Below are 13,695 nucleotides of genomic sequence, written 5' to 3' on the forward strand. Positions count from 1 at the left end.
TGGCATAGATGATTGCTATTGTTGTTGATTTTATTTCACCTTATTTGCAAAAATACAAAAAAGATTTTCTTCTTTAGGCTACATTTGTAGCCGTGCTACTAATAATTTTGTTTGAGATTGTGTGTGCAAGTGAACATGGGAGAAGCTCAAAGGGTTACATTGAAAGAGTTGGGTACTCCGGGTGCATACAAGTAAGAACGCGGGATTGCTCCATTGTTGATTCCGGATAGTTATTTTGAAATCAAGCCGGTAATGATTACCTTGATTGAGAGGCGGCAATGTAGTGGTGCATCGAATGAAAGTCCTCTCAACCACCTTAAGGGATTAGAGAAATATTGCAACACTATTAGTGTGAGTGGGGTTGCACAAGAGTTTATAAGGCTCAAATTGTTCCCTTTTTCCCTTATAGGGTTAGCTTTGAAATGGTTTGACAAGGAGGTCAAGCCGAATTTTGTAAGAACATGGGACGATGTTACCAATGGATTTTTATCCCGTTTCTACCCCCAAAAGAAAACGGCGGAAGCTAGGACTTTGATACAAAATTTCAAGCAAAGGCCTAACGAAAATCTCTATGAAGCATGGGAGAGGTACAAAGAGTATCAAAGAGAGCGCCCTCACCACGGAATTCCAACTTACCAAATAATTAAAATTTTATATGGTGGTTTGAGTCCGCAAGGTAGGTCGAGTTTAAATGCCGAAGCCGGAGGCCCAATCATGAACAAGACGGTGGAAGAGGTTGTTGATGTGATAGATGATGTAGTGAGGAGCTACATGAGTTGGCAAGAGGTTGAGGAAGAGTCAACAAATGAGTGTGCCTCGGTTGATCAAGTCAATGCCATTAACAAATTGTCTACTCTACTTTCGGACATAGGAAGGAGGTGGCTTCTATCAAAGCTAAGCTTGAAAATTCATCTTCACAAGCACAAGGTCTTCCCTCCTAATTTAAGGGGAGAGGTACATCTTCTTACTATAACCCTCTTTTCGCTTCTTGTTGCATGATTAGAGAATGTTTGGTCAGTGATTTATGCGAAAGAAATGATCATGATGCTTCTAATTGTCCAATTGTTTCTTGTAACGGATGTGATGAATACGATGAAAATGAAAATGTGCATGTGAATTATGTTTGTAATAGTGATTTTGGATCTAGATTTAGTGCTTAAAAGAATGTAGGAAATCGGAACTATCACAACCATGGGAGCTACATAATTATAACGAAAATAGTGGGTATAGGAACCAAGTAACCCAAGGGTTTCATGGTAACCTTTAAAACTTTGGTTGTAATGATCAAAGCTACGACCAAAAATATGGGGATCATAACCAAGGTTATGGTAATCATAGTCAAAATTACGGCAAAAATCATGATAAGGGTAATTGGAGTAACCAAAGTAGAGGAAATTTTCAAAATGATGCTCAAAAAGGGGTTCCTCACCCAAATTTACCTTAATAACTCAATGCCAAAGTGATGATTCCTATGATCAACAATTTCAATTTATGAGTAGGCTAGAGAATTTCATTGTAGATTAAGCCGAGAAGTTGGACGATTACATATCCTCTAGTGGCAAAATGTTTCATGGCCTATTAACTCATGGAAAGATGCTTGAGAACCAAATCATTCAACTAGCTAACCCTTTGAAAGATTGTGCTAGCCCATCTTCTTTACCCTCACAAGAAATTGATCCTAAGGAACAAGTTTTATTCTATCACCACTAGGAGTGGTCAGGTCCTTGAAGAGAGTGTCCCTAGGAAAATTAAGGAGGGCAAAGAGGAGAGTGATTCGAGCAAAGAGAATAAGGATGAAGAGTCTCGAAAGTGAGTGAGAAATCTAATGAAGAGCCAAAAGATAAAGAGAAGAAGAATAATGAGGTTTACAAGCCCAAACTTCCATAGCCCCAAAAGTTCAATAGGCACAAATTGGATGAGAAATTTGGACAATTCATTGAGATGCTTAAGAAAATTCATCTTTCAATTCCTTTCCCCGAAATCTTGGAACAAATTCCAAACTATGCTAGCTTTCTTAAAGAAGTTTTGAGCGGTAAAAGAGATTGCAATATGGTGGAACCGGTGAATTTGAGGGACTGTTGTAGCGCCTTTATCCATAATAAACTTACCCCAAAAGTTGAAAGACCCCGGGAATTTCTCCATCCCTTGCCAAATCGATTAAAGGAAAATTGTTCCGAAATACCTTTTGTGATCTCAATGCTAGCGTGAGTATCAAGCCTTAATCCGTCTTCAAGAGACTTAAGATATGTGAGCTCCTTCCATCAAATTTGACCCTTTAATTAGCCGATAGATCTATCAAGTTTCCAAAGGGAAGAGTTGAGGATGTTCCCCTTAAGATAGGAGAATTCACAATTTCCGTTGATTTTATTGTGCTAGAAAATGCGGAAGATGACCACATTCCTATCATCTTAGGGAGACCTTTCTTAGCCACCTCAAGAGCTTTGATTGATGTTAAGGGAGGTCGTATTACTTTTAGAGTTGGTAACAAGGAGGAAAGTTTCAAGCTAAAACCGATGCATAAGTCCTTGTCTTTTGTGAAAGGAATCATGTATGTCAATTCCCCTCACTCTATTGATAATGTATGCATTATTGATACTTCAACTAACGGTATTATTGAGAATTGTGATGATGTGCTTTTGAGTTTTGATTGCAAGAAGGTTAGTCAAGAGAAAAAGGAGTTTCCCAAGCTCATAGATGAGGAGGAGATTGACATTCCTCATTGGTTTGAGCTTCACCCTCAAGAGAAGGACGATTATCCTAAGAGTGTTGATGGTGTAAAGCCATCTACAAAGAGGAACAAGGCAAAGAAAAAGGCACGAGATTCTCGGAAGAAGAGAAAGATAATGAGGTTATGGAAAGAGAAGTTTACTTTTGAGGAGTTATCGAAAGAAGTCTCATTAAGCAACAACGAGAAGTTGCTAGAAATTGAAGAGAAATTTGCTCCTCCCGCCACTTTGAAGATGGTGGTGTTCTTTGACCCTCCATAATTTGGAGGAAGTGTCAAACTTAGGACCTTTAGCAAGCACCCCCGCATGAACGCACCAAGGAGAAATTCATGAGGGGCTTCACACACTCCTCACACTTCACCCTCATCAAGGCCGCACAATACCTTACTCTCCTTCATAAATTTTCACTCAAATTCCTCCAAATTTCCATTACAATTCATCAAATCCTCTTATAATTCTTCCATTTTACAAAAATTCATACTACATTTCATACATAACAACCACCATTCTCTCTCCTCCATTGTTGAAGCTAATTTGGGAACTTTCGTGTGGGTTGAAATTGATGGCTAAAGCTTGCTCTAACTTGCTTCTTGTATGGTATAATCATCTACTCTTACTCTTAATTGCTTTGTTATACCATAAAATTGCATGTTTTAGGTTGTTCATGAGTATGAATAGTAGTACTATGTATTTTGGAGGTTTTGATGGTTGAAATTGGATTTTTGTTGGTTATTTGTGATGTATGATGATTGATTATTGCTTACATTGTGTTGTTTGTTGTTTGTGCGGCTAGATTGATCGTAATTGTTGAGAATTGTTGTGGTCGGATTTTTGGTAGTGCTATATTGATAATGTTGAGCTTTGGTTCTTGGTTCCTTTGTGCTTAGTGTATGGTTTGAATGCATTTGTTGGCTTAAATTGGTGGTAATTGTGCACATTTAGGATTGCTCGACTTTGGTAGTGAGTTGTTTCTTGTCGGTATTAGTAAAGGAGTTTGATTGAGGCATTCTAGATTGTTAGTTGGAGTTTCTTGTGGTGATTGTGGTATATTGAGTTACTACCTTTGAAAATTCATCATGTCTAAACACATAAAAAACCTCCTCAAGAAACGAAAAACCAATGTAACTATTGAAGAACCCGCTCATTCTCCCTCTACCTCACAACATCGTCAACCTACCTCTATCCTAAAACTACGAATTACCCACCCTATTCAAAAATCTAGATACACCAAACTTAAATCAAACCGTTCCCTCAAACCTTCCCGACACTACTTTCAAGCGGACATGATTAAGTTGGTAATTGATGAGGATTTAAGGGAATTGCTTAGCAACCTTCGCATGGGATCTTTTGTGAGCAGGAGCTTTCATACCTATGTTCAACCGACTTTGGAGTTCTTGTCCATGGTTGATCTTGTGGTGGACAAGGGTGGTCACTACCGTGTTCGTTTTCAGCTCTTCAACATTCATTTCGATCAATCTTTAGAAGAGTTCAATGCGGCTCTAGACTTCGATCCAAATTCATATATTTTGGATCCCGAGCTCTTCTACGATGATGAATACGATCAGAATAATTGCTGGGATGTGGTGACTTTGTGACCCGGTATGCCAAGATTACTAAGGTGTACCAGCCATGTCTCCGGGTGCTCCTTAGGCTTTTGGGGTATTCGGTGTTTCCGAAGCAGGAATTGGGAAAGATAAGCCAGTTGGAACTTTGGATTCTATGGGTGGATACTCGTGCGGAGTACTGGGGTCGCCTAAATTTGGGGTATACTTTTGCCAGCTATTGCGAAGGATTACAAGATAGGGATTCCGGCGAGATCCCTTGTGGGAGCATGGTCACAAGGCTAGTGACCAACCTTGAGCTCGGGCACTATTTGCCATCTTGTTGTTATTGAAGCAAATCCATTTCTTAGCAAAGAATGATGACGACAAGGTGTTTGATTGGCTAAGGGATAATGAACATTGGTGCTATCTCCCTAACCCCTCCTTGATTTCTCTCCACCGCGAGAATGTAGCAAGCATTTGGCATGTCCCCATGAGTCACTGCTCTCCCTACTATGATGATGATGAGGAGATGGGTAAAGAAGAAGAATAAGAGCCGCAACAAAAACATCAACAACAACATCAATAACAAACAACAACATCAACAATAACAACAACAACAACATCACCAATTTGCTAAGTCCGACTTGGATGCCCTTAGTGCTCAAATGATGGGCATGCAAATCTGGTTAGAGGGCATGTATGATCATGATTTTGAGGCCCACTATTCTCATATGAGAGGGATTTCGGAGATGCAACAAGGTATGTTTCTCCAACAACAACATTTGTATGATGCGGGTGTTAACCGGGGAGACATCACTCCCCCAGTTAACTACCCTTACTTTTCACCCCAATATGATCCAATACCATCTTTTAGGGTTGATGGGGTACCCACGTACCCATATTGGCAAGGACCCCTGGGGTCTAACACCGAGACTCGCTCATTCCTCGATGAGCACGGTAACTACGATTACCGTGTTTGTGGTGGGAGCGACTATAAGGGTGATCCTAATTACCCCCATGTAAACACCGATCACCTACTACCGCTCGCCTTGCCTGAGCAATTCACTCCCCTTGCCCCTTGGCAACAAGATCTTAGGGGGCATTATGTTTGGCCACCCGGTTACACCGGGGGATGGGATTCTTATGGTCCCCCATCCAGGTTTTCCTATGATGGGGATAACAATGATTGCTCCAGGCTGAGTGGTAGTGGTAGCTAGTTCCCTCATTTTTGTGCCATGTGCCTCCATCTCTTGACTTATGTGTGCTTTCTTTGTATTGTTGGGATGTTGAAATGTGTCTATGATTTGTTTGGGGAAACTTTTCCTTTTCTTAGGGGTTTGTCTTGGTGGCCAATTTGTTGTTTAAACTCTCCTTGTTTCTTTTGCCTCTTTGTATGATGAACTCTTTCTTAATTCTTCTTTGATGATGTTTTCTCATTCTTGATCTTCTTCTTGTTGTGATGATGATGCGTGATTTGCTTTCTAGAATCCAAACCCCTAATATCCAAATCCCATAAATCCAAACAATTGAATCAATATTTTGTAGTTTAATACTTTGTTTATTAGTAGATGTTTAGTTGGTTCTTTAGTTATTTTTTCTTATTTTTGCTTTCTTGATAGTTTTTTTTCGCTTATTTTTGCTTATTTGTTTCTTTCCTTTTCGTTTTCTTTTCTTTTGTTTTGTTCAGTTTTGAAGTTACTAACCGTTTTCTTTGTCCATAATTCTCTTTTCCATTTTTTGTTCTCATATGGCCTTGATGATGATGCATTGTTTCTTGGAGCTTCATGAGGTGGTTGATTCTTCACCTTACTATTTTAGCATTGCTCGTAAGCTGGTGAGATCTTTCTTATTTTTCTTTATTCTCTTTTATTTTCTTGGTTTCATAGTTTAGGTTTAGTTTTAGGAAAAGTTGAATGGTTCGAGGATGGAAGCTTTTAACACCTAGAGTGTTTGGGATCATTGGCGATGTTGTCATTTGATCACTTGTTTGTCGATTGGGAATTACATGTTTTACTTGCATATTCATTCCATTCTTTATTTTCCTTCTTTTCCTTTATTTTTGTTTTTCTTTTCTCCTTTCTTATCGTTTATTTTTCTTTCTTTTTGTTTTTGGATTTTGGTATTTTTTTAGGCTTTATTTTTCACATTTTGTGTTTCTTTTGAATTAGACTATAAACAACCAATTTTTGCTTTTGAATGAATATCTTCCTAAATGGTATGGGTATGCACGGTTTGAGAGTATGCTTGGCTGATTCTATGATAAAGCATGCTAAGGTAGTTTGTTAGGACTAGTGGACCATGAAACCTGATTCTACTTGTTTATGGCATGTTGGTAGTTGCTCCCTATGGTCGATTTGAAACCTATAGTGAGTTTTTTGTACATTCATGTAAGGCTCATCGTTTTTCAAGCCTTCTACATATTTTGCATGAGTGGCATGGATCCTTGACTATTGCGGACCTAATCTTGAATCTTGACTCATAATTCTCAAACACGAGACCGAACCATCTAGGGAGGACAAAGGCATCTTTTCGGGGAGGTAATTTTTCTTTTTCTAGGTTCAATTTTTTTCTTTTAGTTCTTTGGGTTTACATTTGTCTTCTTGCTAACCATTTGAGCCTTTTCCCTTCTTTTCAAGCCAAATCTTTAAAATTTTGAGCCTTTTGTTTTTTTTTGTTCCATTTTTGGTTTTTGTGAAGCAAATGGTCATGTTAATTGAGTTTGTGGTTTATAAGTATGGATATGGGTTCCTTTTGTAAGCAAGCTTGTGTTTTGTGAATATTTCGTTAACTATTCCAAATGATTGATGGAAAAAGCCGTCCTAAAATGCAAAATTGTAAAAGCCGTCCTAAGTTAAAGAGGCATGGACATTTGCTTTAAAAAATTTGAAAATAAATAAAAAAAAAAGTTGAAAATGAGAAAAATCAAAAGTATTTTGATGTGATTCTTTTCCCCTTTTCAAGCATTGAGGACAATGCTTCCTTTAAGCTTGGGGGAGAAGCGTTTACGCTTTTTATATATATATTTGTGAGTATATCCTAGAATAAGCTTGGGGTTGTTAGTTTGTTTTTGTTTGGTGACTACTGGATTGTGATTCCAAGAAAGGGCCCGTTCTTTGCTTCACTATTAGAATACCACCAAATTTTAAAATTTTAGCCTACCCCTAACCCTTTTTTCCCTTACGTTACAACCATTGGGAAAGACCTTTTGACCTAGAGGTTGTGTCAAATTTTGAGGGAGGGCATTATGAGTTAAAGCCTAAAGAGAGGGGATGCATAGTCAAGACGTTGTGTAGCCCAAAAGTGTTTCTTTTCCGGCTCCTTTGAGAAGCTATTGAGATGATCATTAGAGGGAGATTTGAGATTATAGGAAGAACGCGGTAACATCAAACAGGATGAAGGTGAATTGTGATGACTAGTTCTCTATGCTTAGCATACTCTATGTTTCAATCAACCTCGGATATCTTGAAACGTGCATACCCTTATTTACTTAAGAAAGATGTTTATTTATTTGAAATGTGGTCATTTTGTAAAGTCCAATTCATAAAGGTTTCAATTTTGTTTTTCTTTCTTTTACTTTACTTTCTGTGATTTGCCTCACGTATGTTGGTAGAGAGTTATAGGATAAGCTCTTAAGAAACCTTTACGAGACCTTACTCGTCCTCATACGCGACTTTGGGGTTTAAACGGCTTGTTGTAGCTAAAAACAACCGTGATTCCTACGTTAGTGAGTCTTAGTGTATATTCCCATCTTATGTCTTTCTTTTTCTTTTTGAATAAGTCTTTCATCCTTATTCTTTCTGGCTTTGTTTTGCTCGAGGACGAACAAAAGTTTAGCTTGCGTGAATTTGATGAGTGTCATTTATGACACTCATTTGGTTCTTTTTAGGGTGAATATCATATTATTTTATAGCTCTTTTACTTAGTTTTTCCTTAATTTTACTCTTTATTTCTTTTAGTTTCCATTTTCGTAGTTGGATTTCTTTCTTTATGCATTTCTTGGTTTATTTTGTTATTTTCTCTTTTATTTGCTTGTTTTCCTTTTTTTTTCAGGCGAAGGTCGTTATCCAAGTTTCTCGAGGCCTCTTCCTAAGTTTGACATTGATTAGGATATCTAGTGTTCTCCATTTGAAGCTCAGTCATGGAGAAGTGTAAGTTCCTAACGTCCTTGAGCTGCGCATTCAAGCCGTGGGGGCATGATTTCTAGTGTTGAACCCAAAAACATGGAGTTTAGAAACTACAAGGTCCCGTGTTTATTAAGAGCATTAAGTGGAACACATGAGGAGCATTGGCATGATAAGGAAGAAGGCTGCTCTATTCCCAGGCGCAGGCGCCCCTATCAAGGTCTCTGTTCCGTACCAAGATTTTCGCGGCCGCGCTCTCCATTATAGTTGGCCGCGCCTGTAAGGGTTTATTTCGGGGTGATCTTACTAACTTTTCTTAGTTAGTTTTACTATATATAGATTTTCTTCCTATTTTTAGAGAAAGTTCAATTTTTCAAAAAATAGAATAGAATTAGGTTATATTTTTAGAGAGAGAAACTCTAGTTTGTAGAAAGAGAAGTTCTTGATTGATGATTGAAGATTGATGATTCCAAGTGTTTTTCTCTATTGAATTGAAACAAGTTTGTAAGGATTTCTTTACTTTAATGCAATCTTAGTTTTGGCCTCAATTTCTTTGTTAATTGTTCAAGTTGATTGATTTTTGAATTGGTTTATTTTTTATTAATATGATAATGATGAATTTTTCGTTTAGTTTAGTTTTGATATTGTATTGTTTTCCATGAGTAGTGAGTAGTTTTCTTGATAGGGAAATGGTGAAGCATATATGAGTAATGGATTTATGCTAAATGGGGGAAATTGATGGAGTTGATGTTGTGATTAAATTGGTTGACAGATTATGTGCATGTGTGTGTTTAATTTAGGAGTGATCAACCTAAGTTTCTCATTATAGATCGCATTGTTGGATCACATTGATACGGAAAAATTGATTTGTGGCTTACATTTGTCGATTGAGTAGGTTTGAAAGTTTCCTAGCTAGAGTGTGACGAGTGGCATTTATGCCACTCTTTTATCCTTTTTTCCTCTAAGGATTCTCCCCTCATTTGCACTTGTGTGGCCCTTTTCTAAGCATTTTTTCTTAGTTTTGTTTCCTCCTTTCCTTTTTTCTTTATCTTCCATTTTCTTAGTCTTCTTGCATTCTCTTTATTTTGATTTCCATTCTTGTGTTTTGTAGGTATCATGTGCCGAAAGAAAGAGGATTTCAAGGAGCCAAGCAAAGTGTACTGCGCGGTCTACTGTGCGGCTATTGCGCGGGCGCGCAGCCTTGTCAGAACCAGTGTAGCCAAGCTGATGAAACAGAGCCAGACCAGAGAGTTTGTGCGACCTATTGTGTGGTCTCTGTGCGGGCGTGCGACCTGCTGCGCGGGCGCGCTTCATTTCCCCATACCCTCAAAGTTGCGGCAGCGCAATATGCTGAGAGGGCGCACACTACTACTGCGTGGGCGCGCACTGCTGGGTTTCTGATTTCTTTGTACCGTGTTGCCCAAGTTTCTTTCTTTTGGGGGAGCGAAATATATATATACGGGACTATTTTTAATGAAAAACACTTAGTTCGAATTCCATAGAATATTAGCCTAATCTAGGGAGAGAAAGTAGATTGTTATTCAAGCATCCTTTATTGTATTCAATTTTGCTCAAGTTTAATCTTCAATTAATCAAGCAAGAATCAAACTTTTCATCTTTCATTAATCCTTTCTTTAGTAATCTCATCTTCTTTCCTTTAGTTTTAGTTATTTGTTTTATTGTGGCTTCTTCTTGTTAATCTTATTAGTTCATCTAGTTGTTATTGATTTCTAGTTTGTTTTTAGTTTTGATATTACGTTTAATCTCCCTTCTCAAGGATAAACTTTTAGCTAGGGGAAGGGGGTGCAAGATATGAATTAATATTGGATGATTGATGATGGTTGAATTGAACTTATGCCATAAATTGATGAAAGACATGATTTTTAATAGCTTGAGATTATTGTTGCACTCTATTTGATGTTTTCTAGTTTAAATGCATGAAAGTGATTTGAACTAGATTAAGATCATCTCTATTTTAATGATTGCATGAGAATGAGTCATTTAAGTGGAGTTTTTATGGATTTTGCTACTTTATTCTCTTGATTTGATTGTGACTAATAGGATGCATAAGAATGATAGATCCTTATTAGTGTAGAACTCTTTCATTGATTTGCCTAGACAATTGCATGAGAATGAATTGTTTAGGTAGAATCTTGTGTTCTTTGGCATGTGTTTCATGATAATCATCATTATTCCCCTCTTTCTAATCATATTTGTCACCTCCCGTATCCCTAGCGTCATTTTCCCTTGGTTTTAATCATCATTTTCTTGCCTATTTGTAGTTTTAGTGTTCTTACTCAACAAAACCAACAAAAACAATCCCCTTTTTACTCTTGCATTAGTGATTATTAACGTTGAATTAGTGTGCTTCCCTAGTGGTTCGACCCTTTACTTGCCGCTAACTAGTTTGGTGTAGGTTTAGGTATTATAAATGATTAGGGTAGTAGCTTAACGACCTATTCAACCCGCGATAAAATTTTGCCGCCGTTGCCGGGGAAGCGGCTTGTTTAGCATCTACTATTGCTTTTGTTAGAGTCATTTTAGTTCCTTTTCTTTTTGTTTTGTTTGTTTTATCATCCTTGTCTTTGCTAATTGTTTGTTTAGCTTTGGTGAATTCTTAGGAGGTCTCAAGGAGCACCCTAACGTTAAATTGACAACAAGATCAACCGAACCTTGAGACAAGTCCGTAGGCTTTTTCAAGACGAGGGAAGAGGCTTTGGTGATATAATTGATAGTGAGAGTGATACTTACTCTTCAAGTTCATAAAATCGGATCAATGGCGCGACAAGAAAATGATGTTTTGTTTTGTAAGTTTGTAAATCCAGAGGATTATGAGCTCACGGGAGGGATTTTGCTACCCGTCACGAAAACCAACTTCTCAATCCATCCATAATATACTAGAGTGGTCCAATCGAAGCAATTTTCCGGAAGTGCAAGTGAGGATCCTATTGAACATTTGGACCGATTCCTTGAATTGTGCGCAATGATGCAAACCAATGAAGTGAGTCAAGACTACATTCGTATGCACCTGTTCCGACAATCTTTCACCGGACGAGCAAAGAAATAGCTAAAGCAAGTAAAGCCAAACACTTTCAAAACATGGAGGGAGTTTGTAAAGGCGTTCTTGAAGAGATTTATCTATGAGGAGAAGACCGCCGAAATGAGAAGGAAAATTGCATCATTTGAGCAAGAAGCCGATGAAAGTCTTGGTGAAGCTTGGGAGAGATTCAAAGAGTTGGTGCAAGCGTGTCCCCACCATGAGTACAATCAAGGGTTGCTCATGCGGTTTTTCTACGACGGATTGGAGCCCATGTCAAAAGCCAATTTGGATGCGGGGGCGGGTGGTCAATTCATCAAAAATCCCTCAAAATCAAGTTGAAGCCACAATAAAAGAGGTAGAAAAGAATTACTCTTGGGGGGGGGGGGGGGCGAAGAAGAAATGCTCCAAAGAAAGGTGGTATTTACGAATTGGAGAAAGTTGATCAATTACAACATGAAATTGATCAACTAACAAAAGGGATATCCAAGTTGAACACAAGTGTGAATGCAAGTTCAAGCGGTGGAGCAAGCTCTTCTCAAGTTAACACTTTCTCTTGTCAAAATTGTGGAGGAACGAACCATGATACATCTTATTGTGGAGGTTTAAGCCCCGAGCATGTAGCGGCATACAACACAAGGTAAGAGGGATTTAGAGGAAGCGGTGGTGGAGTATCTTGGAGACAACCACCACCCGGGTTTGCACCTCAACCTCAACAATGGAACCAACAAGCTCAACCTTCCTACAACTCCAACCCTCAATATCAAAATCCACCTCCATCTCAAATCCAAAACCCAAGAGGAAGCTGTCCAAGGAACAACCAATACAACAATCAAACCCAAGCACCTCAAAGAAATCATCAAGAACAAGCACCTCAAGCGGAGCTAACACAAACTTGACTCCTCCAAGCCATGCATGCGCAAATGCAATATTTGGGCAACAAATGCAAGAGATAAGAGCTCACAACAACATGGTTGATTCACAACTAGCTCAATTGGCCGAGAGAACTCCTTTCAATTCACCATCTACTCTACCCGGACAACCACAACCTAACCCATCTCACAACTCAAAACCCGATACATTAAAGGCGATCACATTGAGGTCGAGAACTTCCTATGAAGGGCCAAATGAAGGGGACAGTGAGGAAAAGAAGGGAGGAGAGGAGAGTGTGAATGAAAACAAGGGAGGTGAGGAAGGAAAGGTTAATGAGATAGAAGGAGGTTCAGAGAAGAAGAAGCTTGACAATGAGAAGAAACTTCAATTCCTAGTGAGACTAGGAATCTTGATGGATCGGTCCCTTTTCCCGGTCAGTTTGTGGAGAGGAAGTTGAACGACAAGTTTGCAAAATTCCTTGGTGTCATGAAGAATTTGCACATCAACCTCCCTTTTCTTGAAGTTGTGACACAAATGCCATCTTACTCCAAATTCCTAAAAGATATTCTCACCAACAAGAGGAAGGTCAATGATGATCTTATCACCCTTCCACATCAAGAGAGTGCTCTTGTCCAACATAAGATGCCTTAGAAGGAAAAAGACCAGGGAAGTTTCACTTTGCCTGTAACAATTTGGAACATGGAAGCTAGGGGCGCCTTAGCCTATCTTGGAGCAATTGTTAGTTTAATCCTTCTATCCATTGCTCAAAAACTCAATATAAAGATGATCCCCACAAGGAAGACAATTCAATTAGTCGATCGGTCAGTTAAATTACCTTGTGGAGAGCCTGAGGATGTTCCAATTCAAGTGGGACACATCTACGTGCCTTGTGACTTTGTAGTGATGGATATGGATTAAGATGTTAACACTCCTTTTATTTTGGGACGTGAACCTCTTAAAACTTTGGGGGCGGTCATCAATTGTAAGAACAACACCATCACATGTGAGGTGGCCGATGAGAAGATTGTCTTTGAGTTTTCTAAGTTGCTCAAAACCCCCATGGTTGAAAAATGATATAGAGTTGATGTTGTGAATGAGGTGCTAGATCGCTTGGGGAGGGTCGTAATGAGGCCTCAAGATCCAATGATAGAAGCTCTTACATGCAAAGAAGAGTTCCAGTCTCAAGAGGCTAAAATGTTTGTCATGGCAATGGAGGAATCCTCAAAGGAGGAGGTTGAACCACAAGTTGAGATCGAGCTTGAGTCCAAAGAGGAGAAATTGGAAAAGAGTTCTAAGCCTCCTCCCAAGGTTGAACTCAAGCCCCTTCCCCCTTCTTTGAAATATGCTATTTTTGATAGAGAGGGAAAATACCCTATTATTGTCAATTCTACCCT

General features: G+C 38.7%; 1 non-coding gene and 1 pseudogene across 1 annotated transcript; both read right to left on the reverse strand.

Moving 5' to 3' along the window:
* Positions 1–526: 526 nt before the first annotated feature.
* LOC145641289 (small nucleolar RNA R71) lies at positions 527–626 on the reverse strand (annotated as a pseudogene).
* Positions 627–11,548: 10,922 nt separating this feature from the next.
* Positions 11,549–11,656, reverse strand: LOC145641182 (small nucleolar RNA R71). The gene has a single exon (XR_014115245.1). It is a non-coding gene; the product is annotated as a small nucleolar RNA R71 (small nucleolar RNA).
* Between the last annotated feature and the right edge of the window lie 2,039 nt (positions 11,657–13,695).

Source organism: Chenopodium album, chromosome 7 (genome assembly GCF_948465745.1).
Source record: "Chenopodium album chromosome 7, dcCheAlbu1.1, whole genome shotgun sequence".
In the NCBI taxonomy this organism is placed as follows: Eukaryota; Viridiplantae; Streptophyta; class Magnoliopsida; order Caryophyllales; family Amaranthaceae; genus Chenopodium; species Chenopodium album.